The 12,554-nt window shown below is 36.0% G+C and overlaps 1 non-coding gene across 1 annotated transcript; it reads left to right on the top strand.

Moving 5' to 3' along the window:
• Positions 1 to 1,066: 1,066 nt before the first annotated feature.
• LOC141680573 (small nucleolar RNA R71) lies at positions 1,067 to 1,173 on the top strand. Its single transcript, XR_012558363.1, has one exon. It is a non-coding gene; the product is annotated as a small nucleolar RNA R71 (small nucleolar RNA).
• The last annotated feature ends 11,381 nt before the right edge of the window (positions 1,174 to 12,554 follow it).

The following is a 12,554-nucleotide window of genomic DNA, read 5'->3' as shown; positions in this document are numbered from 1 at the left end:
CTTCATAAACTTCGCATAACTAGGCATTTGTTCCAGAGCCTCAGCGAAAGGTATATTGATGTGAAGTTTCTTGAACACCTCCAGAAACTTCCCGAACTGTCTATCCGGCTTTTGTTGCTGCAATCTCTTAGGAAAAGGTGGTGGAGGATAGAGCTGTTTCTCCCCTGTATTAGCCTCAGGCAGAGTGTGTTCAACAGTAGTCTTCCTTGGTTCCGCCGCTTTCTCCTTTTGCTTAGATTCTTCATCCCTAACTTCAGCTTCGACTTCTTTTGCCTTTTCAGCATCAGCTACTTTTCCAGACCTTAAGGTAATAGCCTTGACTTGCTCTTTGGCTTCCTTCCTACCTGGTACTTCCGTGTCACTGGGAAGAGTGCCAGGTTGACGATTGAGCACTGCATTGGCTAATTGACCGATTTGATTTTCCAAGGTCTTGATAGAAACCGCCTGACTCTTGCACAACAGCTTAAGTTCCTCAAAATCAGCACTAGTAGGTGCAGCTGCACTTCCCTGTTGAGGATATGATTGCCTTGTAGCATACTGTTGTGGTTGCTGAAATCCAGATGGGTTAAACTGTTTACTTACTCCTTGCTGATATGGTGGCTGAATAGCATTCTGATTATTCCCCCAGCTGAAATTTGGATGATTTCTGTTGTTAGGATGATAGGTCGCTGGCACAGGCTGCTGTTGTCGCTGATAATTATTCACATACTGAACAGATTCGTTGACAAGAGAACACTGATCCGTAGCATGAGAACCTGCACAAAGCTCACAAACCGTAGCTATTTGATTAACTCCATACGTAGCCAAAGAATCAACCTTCATTGATAGCGCTTGGAGCTGGGCTGCAATAGCGGTGGCTGCATCAACTTCCAGAATACCTGCTACCTTGCCTGACGTCATCCTCTGAGTTGGGTTTTGATGCTCATTTGCAGCCATCGTCTCGATAAGATTATACGCCTCAGTATAGCTTTTAGCCCATAAGGCGCCTCCAGCTGCTGCATCGAGCATGGGCCGAGATTGGGCCCCCAAACCATTATAAAAACCAGTGATTACCATCCAATCCGGCATTACGTGATGTGGACATTTTCTCAACATTTCCTTGTAGCGTTTCCAAGCCTCGCACATAGATTCTGTAGGTTGCTGCGCAAACTGAGTAAGAGCACTCCTCATAGCAGCAGTCTTTGCCATTGGATAAAACTTCACCAGAAACTTTTGCGCAAGATCTTGCCACGTAGTGATGGACCCAGCTGGTTCAGAATGTAACCAGTCTTTAGCCTTATCCCTCAGTGAGAATGGGAAAAGCCTCAACTTGATAGCCTCATCAGTCATGCCATTATACTTAAAAGTGCTGCAGATCTCGACAAAATTCCTTATGTGCATGTTGGGGTCTTCAGTTGCCGCTCCTCCAAAAGAAACAGAATTCTGCACCATCTGAATAGTGCCCGGCTTGATCTCAAAGGTGTTAGCTTGAATAGCCGGGTGAAGGATGCTTGACTGAATGTCATCAATTTTAGGCCGAGAAAAATCCATAAGAGCTGGATCAGCTTGAACAATACGATCTCCCATGTTTACTGGTTCTTTCTGCTCAGTTCCTGAATCCGAATCCTCAAAATCTAACTTCTCCGGAGTATCAAGAACTTCGTCTTTCTCCTCAGCTGTATCTAAGGTCCTCTTGCGAGCACGAGAACGAGTTTGCATAAACGTTTGCTAAAGTACCTGAAACACAACCGAAAAGAGTAATTAACTACTACGTCCTAATCACTGAGTCCTAATGACCAATGATGGAAGTACATAAACTAAACAAATACGCCGAGTCCCCGGCAACGGCGCCAAAAACTTGTTAGGGCGAAATCACGCACTAATATTTACGCAAGTATACGCGTTCGCAAGTAATATAGAATACTTTCTAGTTCGTTCCCTCAGAGACTCAGACTAAGTTATTGTCTAATTCAACTCACTCACCAATGTATGACTACTTCTCAATGTTAAGATAACACTTAAAATTGTTGATTAAATATTAACTATAATTAACTACTTAATTAACCACTTAACTAACACTTCAATTTATCAATAATAAAACACTCATGAGATCACAACTTCATTATTACTTCCTTCTATAGCCATTGTTATTACCTTTAGCATGTGACAGTGATGATATTAATCGAATAACACGAAACTGATAAAAGCCAACTTTCATTGTACTAATACCATTCTACCAAGCATCCACAATTAAGATAGAAGTTGAATAGTCATCAATTATGTTGAGTTCCTATATGTCTACAGAAATTGACAACACAACGATTTAAGCACAAGTTATTCCTTTTGATTACATAGGGCAAATAAAACTGTTAGAGTTACCCACTAATCATGCACAACATACATGAACCTATGCTAGCATGGCAAGTTCTAAATCTCAAGATCCACCGTCGCTTCACAAGAGATTAACACCCTATCTTATATGTTCGCGACGCATATAAGACGAATACGCACAACCAATACGAGATATCATGCAATCATCACATACTAAAGTATTAAACAATTAACTAAAGAATTCCATAATAAATCCGTTGCAACCCCATGATCACTATTAGCCCATAATAGAACTTATCGCCATCATGGGTTCATATGAAATCATGATAAACAAACACAAGAAAATAACAACTAAACTAATTATATTAAAACAGAGTACGTCACAAGAGTAAATAAGTCAAAGCAAGAAAACTAGCATCCAACGTCACAACGAAACAAGAATCACAAGAATATATGCTTCCTCTTCGTTGCTGTGTGCTAAATCAGTCTTCTTCCTTATCTCCTTCGCTTCTTGCAAAACACAATCTAAAACATAATCTCTTCTTAATACTCTATGAAAAATGTCTCAAATCTACTTATATAATAGTCCCATAAAACTCAGATTACATAGAAGTTGGAAGCCAAACAGAAGTAGAAGTCTAAAATAATTCATCTTTTTCCCCGACCCTGCGCGGCCGCTCAGCATTTCTGCGCGGGCGCGCAAGGCTGCTGCGCGGCCGCTCAGCATTGCTGCGCGGGCGCGCAGGACCCTACTGGAAAATTTCCAGGTTTGCTCCGTTTCTTCGCCGTAATCTGCCCGTTCTTTTCCTCTCGCAATGGTGAACACATGCCAAGGCTTATTCTTGATGATTCCTTCTCCGAAATGCAACTAATACCCTGAAATGCATAAACACTAGAAAAATGCATCAAATACACAAAATACTTGATTTCAAGACACCAATTTAAGCCATTTTAAGACATTCTAAGTGGTATAAAATGCCACTTATCACAACCCCTTGATGAATCAGCAGTAGGAAATGTGCTGCTGCTGTCAATAGTGCGTGCTCTCTTGGGTGCCATTGATTTGTGAATAAAAGTGTGTAAGAACTGATTTTTGATGTTTATGAGAGGGTTTAAGTGTAGGAAGTTTGTGGGAGATATGTGGGATAGGTGTATGTATATATAGGGTATGGAGTAGGTTAAATTAGATTAGGAGTGGGGTTGAGGGATAAAATCATGGGGTAATGGGAAAAGAATTCGTGGGTTTATGGGTTGTGATGGGTTTTTTGTAGTTCGTGGGCGGACGGTTGATTATCATCCTGCGGCGATTCGCCGTGTGATTGGACAACGAGAGAGGAAGCCCGAGGAGGAGAACTGGAATGAAAAGACTGCTGAGGACTTTGACTTGGATTTGATTTGTGCGACTCTCTGTCGACCGGGCACAGTTTGGAACCGCAGTCCAGCCAATAATGAGTATCGTCACTTTCCGGCGATCGCCATGAACAGGTTTGCCCGTGCATGGAATGCATTTATATGTGCTAATATTTTGCCTTCTTCACATGCACACGAGGTCACAGTTGAGAGAGCACAGTTGTTGTGGGGAATTCTTAATGAGGAATACTATGTGGACCTTGGTGAGTTTATCTACCAAGGAATTCTGAAGTTTTTGAGGGGAGCAAAGCATATGAACATCCGTTATGCATCCACGGTTATAAAGCTATGCCGAGCAGTAGGAATGAACTGGCCGGCTCATGAGCAGTTGCAGTTGCCAGCAACTCCGATAGATTCTGGCATTCTGAATGGGATGCAGGAGTGGACCGGTGGTGAGCCTGAGGAGCATGGGCTGGGTTATCGTCTTCCAGGATGGCGTCCAGCACGAGGTGCTACTATGGCTAGGCCAGGGCGTGGTGAGGCTAGTTCTTCGAGAGCTCAGGAGGGTGCTGGGATGGGTGATGCCCAGTATAGGAGGCTTTCACGGCGGATGGATGCCATGTATGAGACGCAGAGCAGGTTTGCTCAGGAGCTCACCCTTGCGTTAGGGACTGCTTTTCGAGGCCTTGGAGCTGATATCCAGTGGCCAGTTTTTGGTGAGGACTCTGCATACCCGCCGCCTGATACTCCACCCACTGAGGGTGATGATGATGATGACTCCGAGTAGGTATACCCTGTGTTCCTTTCTACTACCTTCACCGGGGACAGTGAAGATTTTAAGTTTGGGGGTGGTAGTTAAGGAATATTTTGTGTGTGTCATATAGCTGCATATTCATGATAGTTAGTTCATATAGTTGCATAATTTTTGCCATATAGTTTTTTTTTTATATATAGCTTTATTTGTTTGTCATATCATATAGCTCATGCATATACCATGATCCCTTTTGCAATGATTTATCGACTGAATTGTGATATTGATGCGAGTGTAGTGATAGCATTAAAGTGATATTAAGTTGTGTAGGTTGATATGCATGCTAGAAGCACTTGTATTGTCACTAAGTCTTAGAGAATGCTTAAGGATTAGATTGTTGTTATGATCTGATTATTTTCGAGGATAATCTATTTATTATGCTTAGAATTTGATAATAGGTTCTTAGTGGTAAAGGCATGAAAAAGAAAAAAAAATGGAGTAAAAATGGAATTTGTTGCTAGTTGTGGCTAGGCGTCAAATGGCTAGTAGCCGGCTCGCATGTTATGCGAGTAGTCTAGGGTTGAGCAAGATGGAGTGAAACGCACTTGCTTAGAGTTATTAAAAAAAAAAAAAATTTGCATAATTGATCAAGAGTGGGCTCTTTGGTATTCGAGTTATTAAGTTCTTAGGGGACTTTGTGCCTAGTGACCTAAGGCTTTTAGAGTCTGGGATCAGCTAACCTAACGCTCGTTACATGGATACCATTGTATAAGTCTTTTGTGGACCTCACTCATTGCACGGTCAAATAAGCATTTGAGTTGTAAATAAAAAGCACGATTCCGTAGTAAGCTCCAGAGTTCTTGTAGTGTTGTATATCACTTTGTGCCTAGAATTTTTATTCTTTGTATAATCGTAGGATTGCCTTGAGGATAGTCTAGTCATAGTAATTGGTCTAGTTCCAAAGCATATCTGTTAAGCATTTGCACACACCACGTTTCTGGCGGTATGTCCGTTTGCATGAGTTTATTGATCTTTAGTGTCTAACTGCATTCATTGAGATGTGGCAATTTGGTTGGTTAATTGTAGTAAGGGGGATCGTTGCATTTTCATATAGATTGTATTCATGCATATTTTTATTTGTTTTTGAGTCTGTGACGCTTGAGGACAAGCATCGATTTAAGTTTGGGGGTGTGATAAGTGGCATTTTATACCACTTAGAACGTCTTAAAATGGCTTAAATTGGTGTCTTGAAATCAAGTATTTTGTGTATTTGATGCATTTTTCTAGTGTTTATGCATTTCAGGGTATTAGTTGCATTTCGGAGAGGGAATCATCAAGAATAAGCCTTGGCATGTGTTCACCATTGCGAGAGGAAAAGAACGGGCAGATTACGGCGAAGAAACGGAGCAAACCTGGAAATTTTCCAGTAGGGTCCTGTACGCCCGCGCAGCAATGCTGAGCGGCCGCGCAGTAGCCTTGCGCGCCCGCGCAGAAATGCTGAGCGGCCGCGCAGGGTCGGGGAAAAAGCTGAATTATTTTAGACTTCTACTTCTGTTTGGCTTCCAACTTCTATGTAATCTGAGTTTTATGGGACTATTATATAAGTAGATTTGAGACGTTTTTCATAGAGTATTAAGAAGAGATTATGTTTTAGATTGTGTTTTGCAAGAAGCGAAAGGGATAAGGAAGAAGACCGATTTAGTACACAGCAACGAAGGGGAAGCATATATTCTTGTGATTCTTGTTTCGTTGTAACGTTGGATGCTAGTTTTCTTGCTTTGACTTATTTACTCTTGTGACGTACTCTGTTTTAATATAATTAGTTTAGTTGTTATTTTCTTGTGTTCGTTTATCATGATTTCATATGAACCCATGATGGCGATAAGTTCTATTATGGGCTAATCGTGATCATGGGGTTGCAACGGATTTATTATGGAATTCTTTAGTTAATTGTTTAATACTTTAGTATGTGATGATTGCATGATATCTAGTATTGGTTGTGCGTATTCGTCTTATGTGCGTCGCGAACATATAAGATAGGGTGTTAATCTCTTGTGAAGCGACGGTGGATCTTGAGATTTAGAACTTGCCATGCTAGCATAGGTTCATGTACGTTGTGCATGAGACGTTGTGCATGATTAGTGGGTAACTCTAACAGTTTTATTTGCCCTATGTAATCAAAAAGGAATAACTTGTGCTTAAATCGTTGTGTTGTCAATTTTTGTAGACATATAGGAACTCAACATAATTGATGACTATTCAACTTCTATCTTAATTGTGGATGCTTGGTAGAATGGTATTAGTACAATGAAAGTTGGCTTTTATCAGTTTCGTGTTATTCAATTAATATCATCACTGTCACATGCTAAAGGTAATAACAATGGTTATAGAAGGAAGTAATAATGAAGTTGTGATCTCATGAGTGTTTTATTATTGATAAATTGAAGTGTTAGTTAAGTGGTTAATTAAGTAGTTAATTATAGTTAATATTTAATCAACAATTTTAAGTATTATCTTAACATTGAGAAGTAATCATACATTGGTGAGTGAGTTTAATTAGACAATAACTTAGTCTGAGTCTCTGATGGAACGAACTAGAAAGTATTCTATATTACTTGCGAATGCGTATACTTGCGTGAATATTAGTGCGTGATTTCGCCCTAACATAACTCATCAGACCTCATGGTCTGATACAAACTACCTCAGAGGAGCCGGGACCGGAGGGGGCTGACACCCTATTCTTCCATGGTCTGATTGGTCTTCTAGACATCTACAATGTATAAATACAAAACAAGCTACAAGGGTGAGCAATCAGTTGCTCAACAGTACCACTATATTAATAACAAGTAAAGCAGTGTATATGAAAACATGATAAGAACACAAATCATATCTTGTTTACGAAAACAAGTAAAATAGGTATAAACTGGATTTCAACAACTAGCATGCTCTATAAAATGTGTCATCAGTTTTGTGTTGTGTGAATACAAGAGTCCAATTTTAGCATGCTATTCTCATTTATAAATCCACTGTTCCATTACAAGAAATAATAAAATTATCTGTTCCGTTACGGGAACCACTGAACCAAAATCAGATATATAATTGGATGAATCCTAGGGACAGCTGATCAGTCTATCCCACCACAACCTGTTCCAGAACTCAGAGACTAGCTAGGTCCCTGTCACGCTGGACTAAGTGGTTTAAATAGGGCGCGCAACCAACTTAGCCACTTACGCAAACCCGCTGGGCCATTACGGGCCTCTTACGGAACCATCCAATATCTGATCCGTTTTATCCAGTTTTCCAAAATCAATTATACCTATCTCTTTTAAACAATTATATCACAGCACATTTTCCAAAACCTTTTCAATTTTAACCACAATCTAGAGATAAGAATTTTTAGAAGTTACTTTCCCCAAAAATGTAGGTTAACAAAATGTATTTAAACACGGGGGATACGTAACTTAAAATGTTCTATTCCGGTACATAAATTAAATCAACAATTATTCATATATACACAGTAAAAGATTTGTTCAGGGGTACTTGCCTTACGAAGCTTTACACTAACACTGGCTCGACTCTAAACCGACTTTAACTACTAGGTCCTTCGACTTGAACCTATATAATCGAAAAAACCTAGGTTAGACGACCAGTTATGCTTGACATATCCTCGCTAGACAATTACCCAACGATAACGATTCCTGACTCGTACATATTCGAATAATATTATACACATAATAATACATGTAACAATTAGGGTTTAATTTATATTTATTTAGATATGTATACTCGATTCCTATTTAAAAGTAAATTTTCAGAAAATTTGGACAGCGACTCCTCTATTTATAGACCTACCCGTCGAAACATCAATCGACGTCAATTCCCAACAATCAATTTCACAATTTATAATCCACTACAACTCGCCACGCGAAAAGTTATTTATGTACCAAAAATAGTTTATACGAATCGTTTTATTTATTTAAAATATTTAGTTATTAAGGTTAGGACTCAGATAACGATCATCACGGTCCACTGTTGACTCACCGCAGTTCATCGTCAACGGCGGTAAAATTTACGGGTACCCAATTTATTTTGGGTTTCCAACGTAAATTCTACCGATAGGAAATTAATTTCCCAGCAGCAATTTTATTATTTCACGAAATTTAATAAATTTATGCGTGCAAAAATCAAATAAAATCACATCAAAACCAACTACACACAATCAGCCTCAATACTAGAGGCCCAACTTCCAGGCCCACTAACAGGTCCAACATCACAGCCCAACAGAGAACAGGGGAAGACGGAAGCGAAGCACGACCAAAAACACGGCTATGCCGCACACAGCAACACACACCAACACACGCACACAAAACATACTTTACTCACACACACAATTACACACACAACAACTCATATATATATACATACAGAACTGAACCGAGAGAGCACATAACCAACCGGAGAAAGGACGGCCGAAAACAACGGTGAGCAACAACGAGGAGCAAGAGAACAGAGAAGAAGAGGGAGAAAATGAGAAATAAGAGAGAATCGCAAGAGAAAACAGAGAGAGAGAGGAGACGAGATTGTTCGAGAGAGAGAGACAGGATCGAGTGAATGTAAAAAGAAAAAGAAATGCCCAAGTCTAGACTGTTGACACGTATCCAACAATTGTGATACGTGTCATCTTTTAACCAACTGCAATTACGTGCCCTAGTGTCGTTCCATATTCATAATTTACGAACCAAGCTACGCATAAAATAAATTCAGAAAATTACCAAAATAACCTTAAAATGTTACAAATATCCCGATCTTAATAAAAACATAAATTTTAAAATAATTTTTGAAATGCAATTTATAACCGCTTTTAACAATTAAACGAATCAACGCACGGGTGAAATTAATCCCCAAAACTCCTGAAATAATTTTAAAATTCTCAGAATATTATGAACTTAATAAAATATGAATTTCATAATTTTTGAGGAATTCTCGAATTAAATACTGATTTTTCAATTAAATACAATCAAAAAATCATTTAAAGAGAAATAATTACTGAAATATTGATTTATAAATTTTATAAAATCCCAAAAATAATTATTGAAATTATAAAATCATAAAAACAATTTTTGAGACAGTCCAAATAATTTTTGAAAATAAATTTTCCATAAAACCACTTTTAAAAAGGAGAAAAAAATAATATAGTTCCACAGACAATTATACAAATAACTCTCGTAGATAAATAACCACACGTAAATAATAATAACCAAAGCACATGTATCAAAATCAATATACACCTTTTATTCAATTAATTACGTAATAATTACACTTTTAAATAATACAAAAATACACGAGTCGTTATAATTCTCATTCACAAAATATAAAATTTGTGAAATTAGACAAAATTTGAATTGTGGGATTTAATATTATGTAATACCTAATATTAACATGTATTTCACTGGAAATCAATGAATAAATAAATATCTCGTCCGTTAACCCATATTTTGCTAAGAGAAAAAGGAAATACCCTACTTTATATTTTAAATCAATGTTCGAAAGATTAGGGCATATTGGCAAGTGCAAGAATGTAGCATTGGCACGAAATAATTATTTGTTCACAAATTCATTATTTTTATGTAATTTATTCGTAAAGGCAATGTTTATTTGAGGGATTATAAACCCCGCATAACAATCCCTAGAGATCTAATGCCATTAATACTAACTTTAGGTATTAAATAATCACTAGCTTACGGCCCGTACGATGCACGGGTCTTGAAAATATTTATATATTTTAAACTCTATTTTGTACAATTTTATTAATATTCTATATAAATAATTAAATACTAAATAATGATTATATAATTATAATTTCAAGTTAGATTTAAATAATATATATTATATGTTTGATGCGATGTTATTCATAAATAATATGATAAATATTTGTTCTTGGTGAGTGAGATTCAAATCTGAAAACTTATATATCCTTATATATAATATATATGTTTGTTGTTAACAGAATTCAAACCTGAGAACTTATATGTATCTTTATAAATAATAATATAAATGTTTGTTGTCGACGAGATTCGAACATGAGAACTTATATGAATTTTTATAAATAATAATATAAATGCATGTTGTTGATGAGATTCGAACCTGAAAACTTGTGGAGTATATTTTTTTTATTATTTGGATCTAATGGCTGTGATTATTTGATGAAGAAGATCCGACGGTCGTGATGAAAACGGATAACCAAAATAAAGGGTTAACCAAACTACAAATTATACCCCATTTCGGCTATTATAGTATAGTAAATAGATTAAGTTTATAATTGTATTATAGTCTTTAAATTGCATCTCATATCTGTTTTATAGGATAGCCTTTGAGATTGGACAATAATCATTTAAATATTTCAATCCTATATTTATTTTACACTAGCCTAAAACCCGTGCGATACACGGTTGTTTTAAATAATTGTTATTTATTTATTTTTATTTAGTATTTTATTAATTACATTTGTTAAAATAACCCATGTGATGCAGGGTGTTTTTATTAATATTATAAAAAAATTTAATTTAATTTCAATTGAAGTTTTTAATTAAGATACAAAATTTGTTTATTTTTAAATTTTTAAATGATGTAATTTGATAATAATTTGATATTGATCTGGTTTAAGGGTACAAATTTTTTTCAACCGGAACAATTGTCTTTATTATTTTATTTTAACCCGAGACGCATTATACTATTCCGACTAAATCACACTAATTATATTTAGTGTGTTGTTAATTTTATTTTAGCATGGATTAATAGTATAGCTTATAGAACGTGCCTTAATTAATAACTTATTGTTCATATTTTTATTTTATAATTTTGATGTAAGTAATTAAATATTATAAATTATTAATATATTATTTTAATTTCAATGTGTCGTTGAAATTTAAACCTAAATTTATTTATTTATTATCGTAGGTAATCTGCAGCCACTGCCCTTCGGGTGCGCACTGGGTAAACCCTACGAGCTCACACAATAACCTACAAACCACGTGAACCAAAGTAAACCCCATTTAAGCGACAAGTTCTGACTAATGAGGTATAATCATAAATTCTCCTCCCGTGGGATTCGAATCTGTGACCAAGAGGATAATTATCCACTCTTTAACCAATTGAGTCAACCCTTGCGGGCAACCTAAAAACTTTAGTTGTTTATGTTTTTGAGATTTAAATTTTACGGTTCCGATCACTTGATTAAAAAGATCTAACGGATGTGGTTGTGAGCTATAATCAAAATATAGGGTTAACTAATACAAACTATAGCTTATAACCTGTGCGATGCATAAATTTCTTTTAATGTTAAAATAATTTGTTTAAAATTTAATTTAAACTAAAATTAAATTGTATAACCGTGTTATTTCAAAAAAAATGGCAAATCTGTTATTTAAAACAGAAAAGATAATGCGCTGTAGATGAATTTTTTTTTTGGAAAATGGGTTGTTTTAATTGGGAAAAATAAAAAAGTACCGTATTTTTAATAAGGACAATAGGTTATATACTAATTAGAATTAACATAGGTGATAGGAGCACGATTGACTAACTCATATGGGTTCGGGTTCGACTGCGACTCATGCCGAGAATTTTTGAAAAACGATATTCATTTATAAGGTTATAAATATATGTGTCTAAAAAATTAGGATTAAAATAAAAAGATATTGGTAATTATAATATTTTAGTTTATTTTATGAATAAAATTGTCCTTTAATATTTTTTTAAAAAGAAGAATTTTAGTTGGATTTTTTTTTAAAAAGGCGTTATTTAGTTAAGAAAGTAATTACTTATATATTAATCGGGAAGAAGAGTGTTGCATCGGTTGTATGCAACATATGTTCTAGACAATAGTACCATTGCTGGCATTCGAGCATGCGTGTTAGGTTACTTGATGGGAGGTTCAACTTTGTCTGGTTTCTCAGGTTTTACTTTTCTCCCTCTCAGATGTAGTATAGTCTAACTAACCTCCGCCTATTATAACTTGCCTTTAAAAAAAAGGAATTAAATAGGTTTTAATATAAATAGGTCCTAAAAATAATTAACTAAAAATAACTAAGTAAAATAAATATGAATTATTAAGCGAGAGTAATTAATTAATTTCATCGACTACCGA

This window comes from Apium graveolens, chromosome 1 (genome assembly GCF_009905375.1).
Source record: "Apium graveolens cultivar Ventura chromosome 1, ASM990537v1, whole genome shotgun sequence".
NCBI classification, from domain to species: Eukaryota; Viridiplantae; Streptophyta; class Magnoliopsida; order Apiales; family Apiaceae; genus Apium; species Apium graveolens.
The sequence above is the reverse complement of the archived record's forward strand: the minus strand, read 5'-3'. Positions and strand labels throughout refer to the sequence as shown.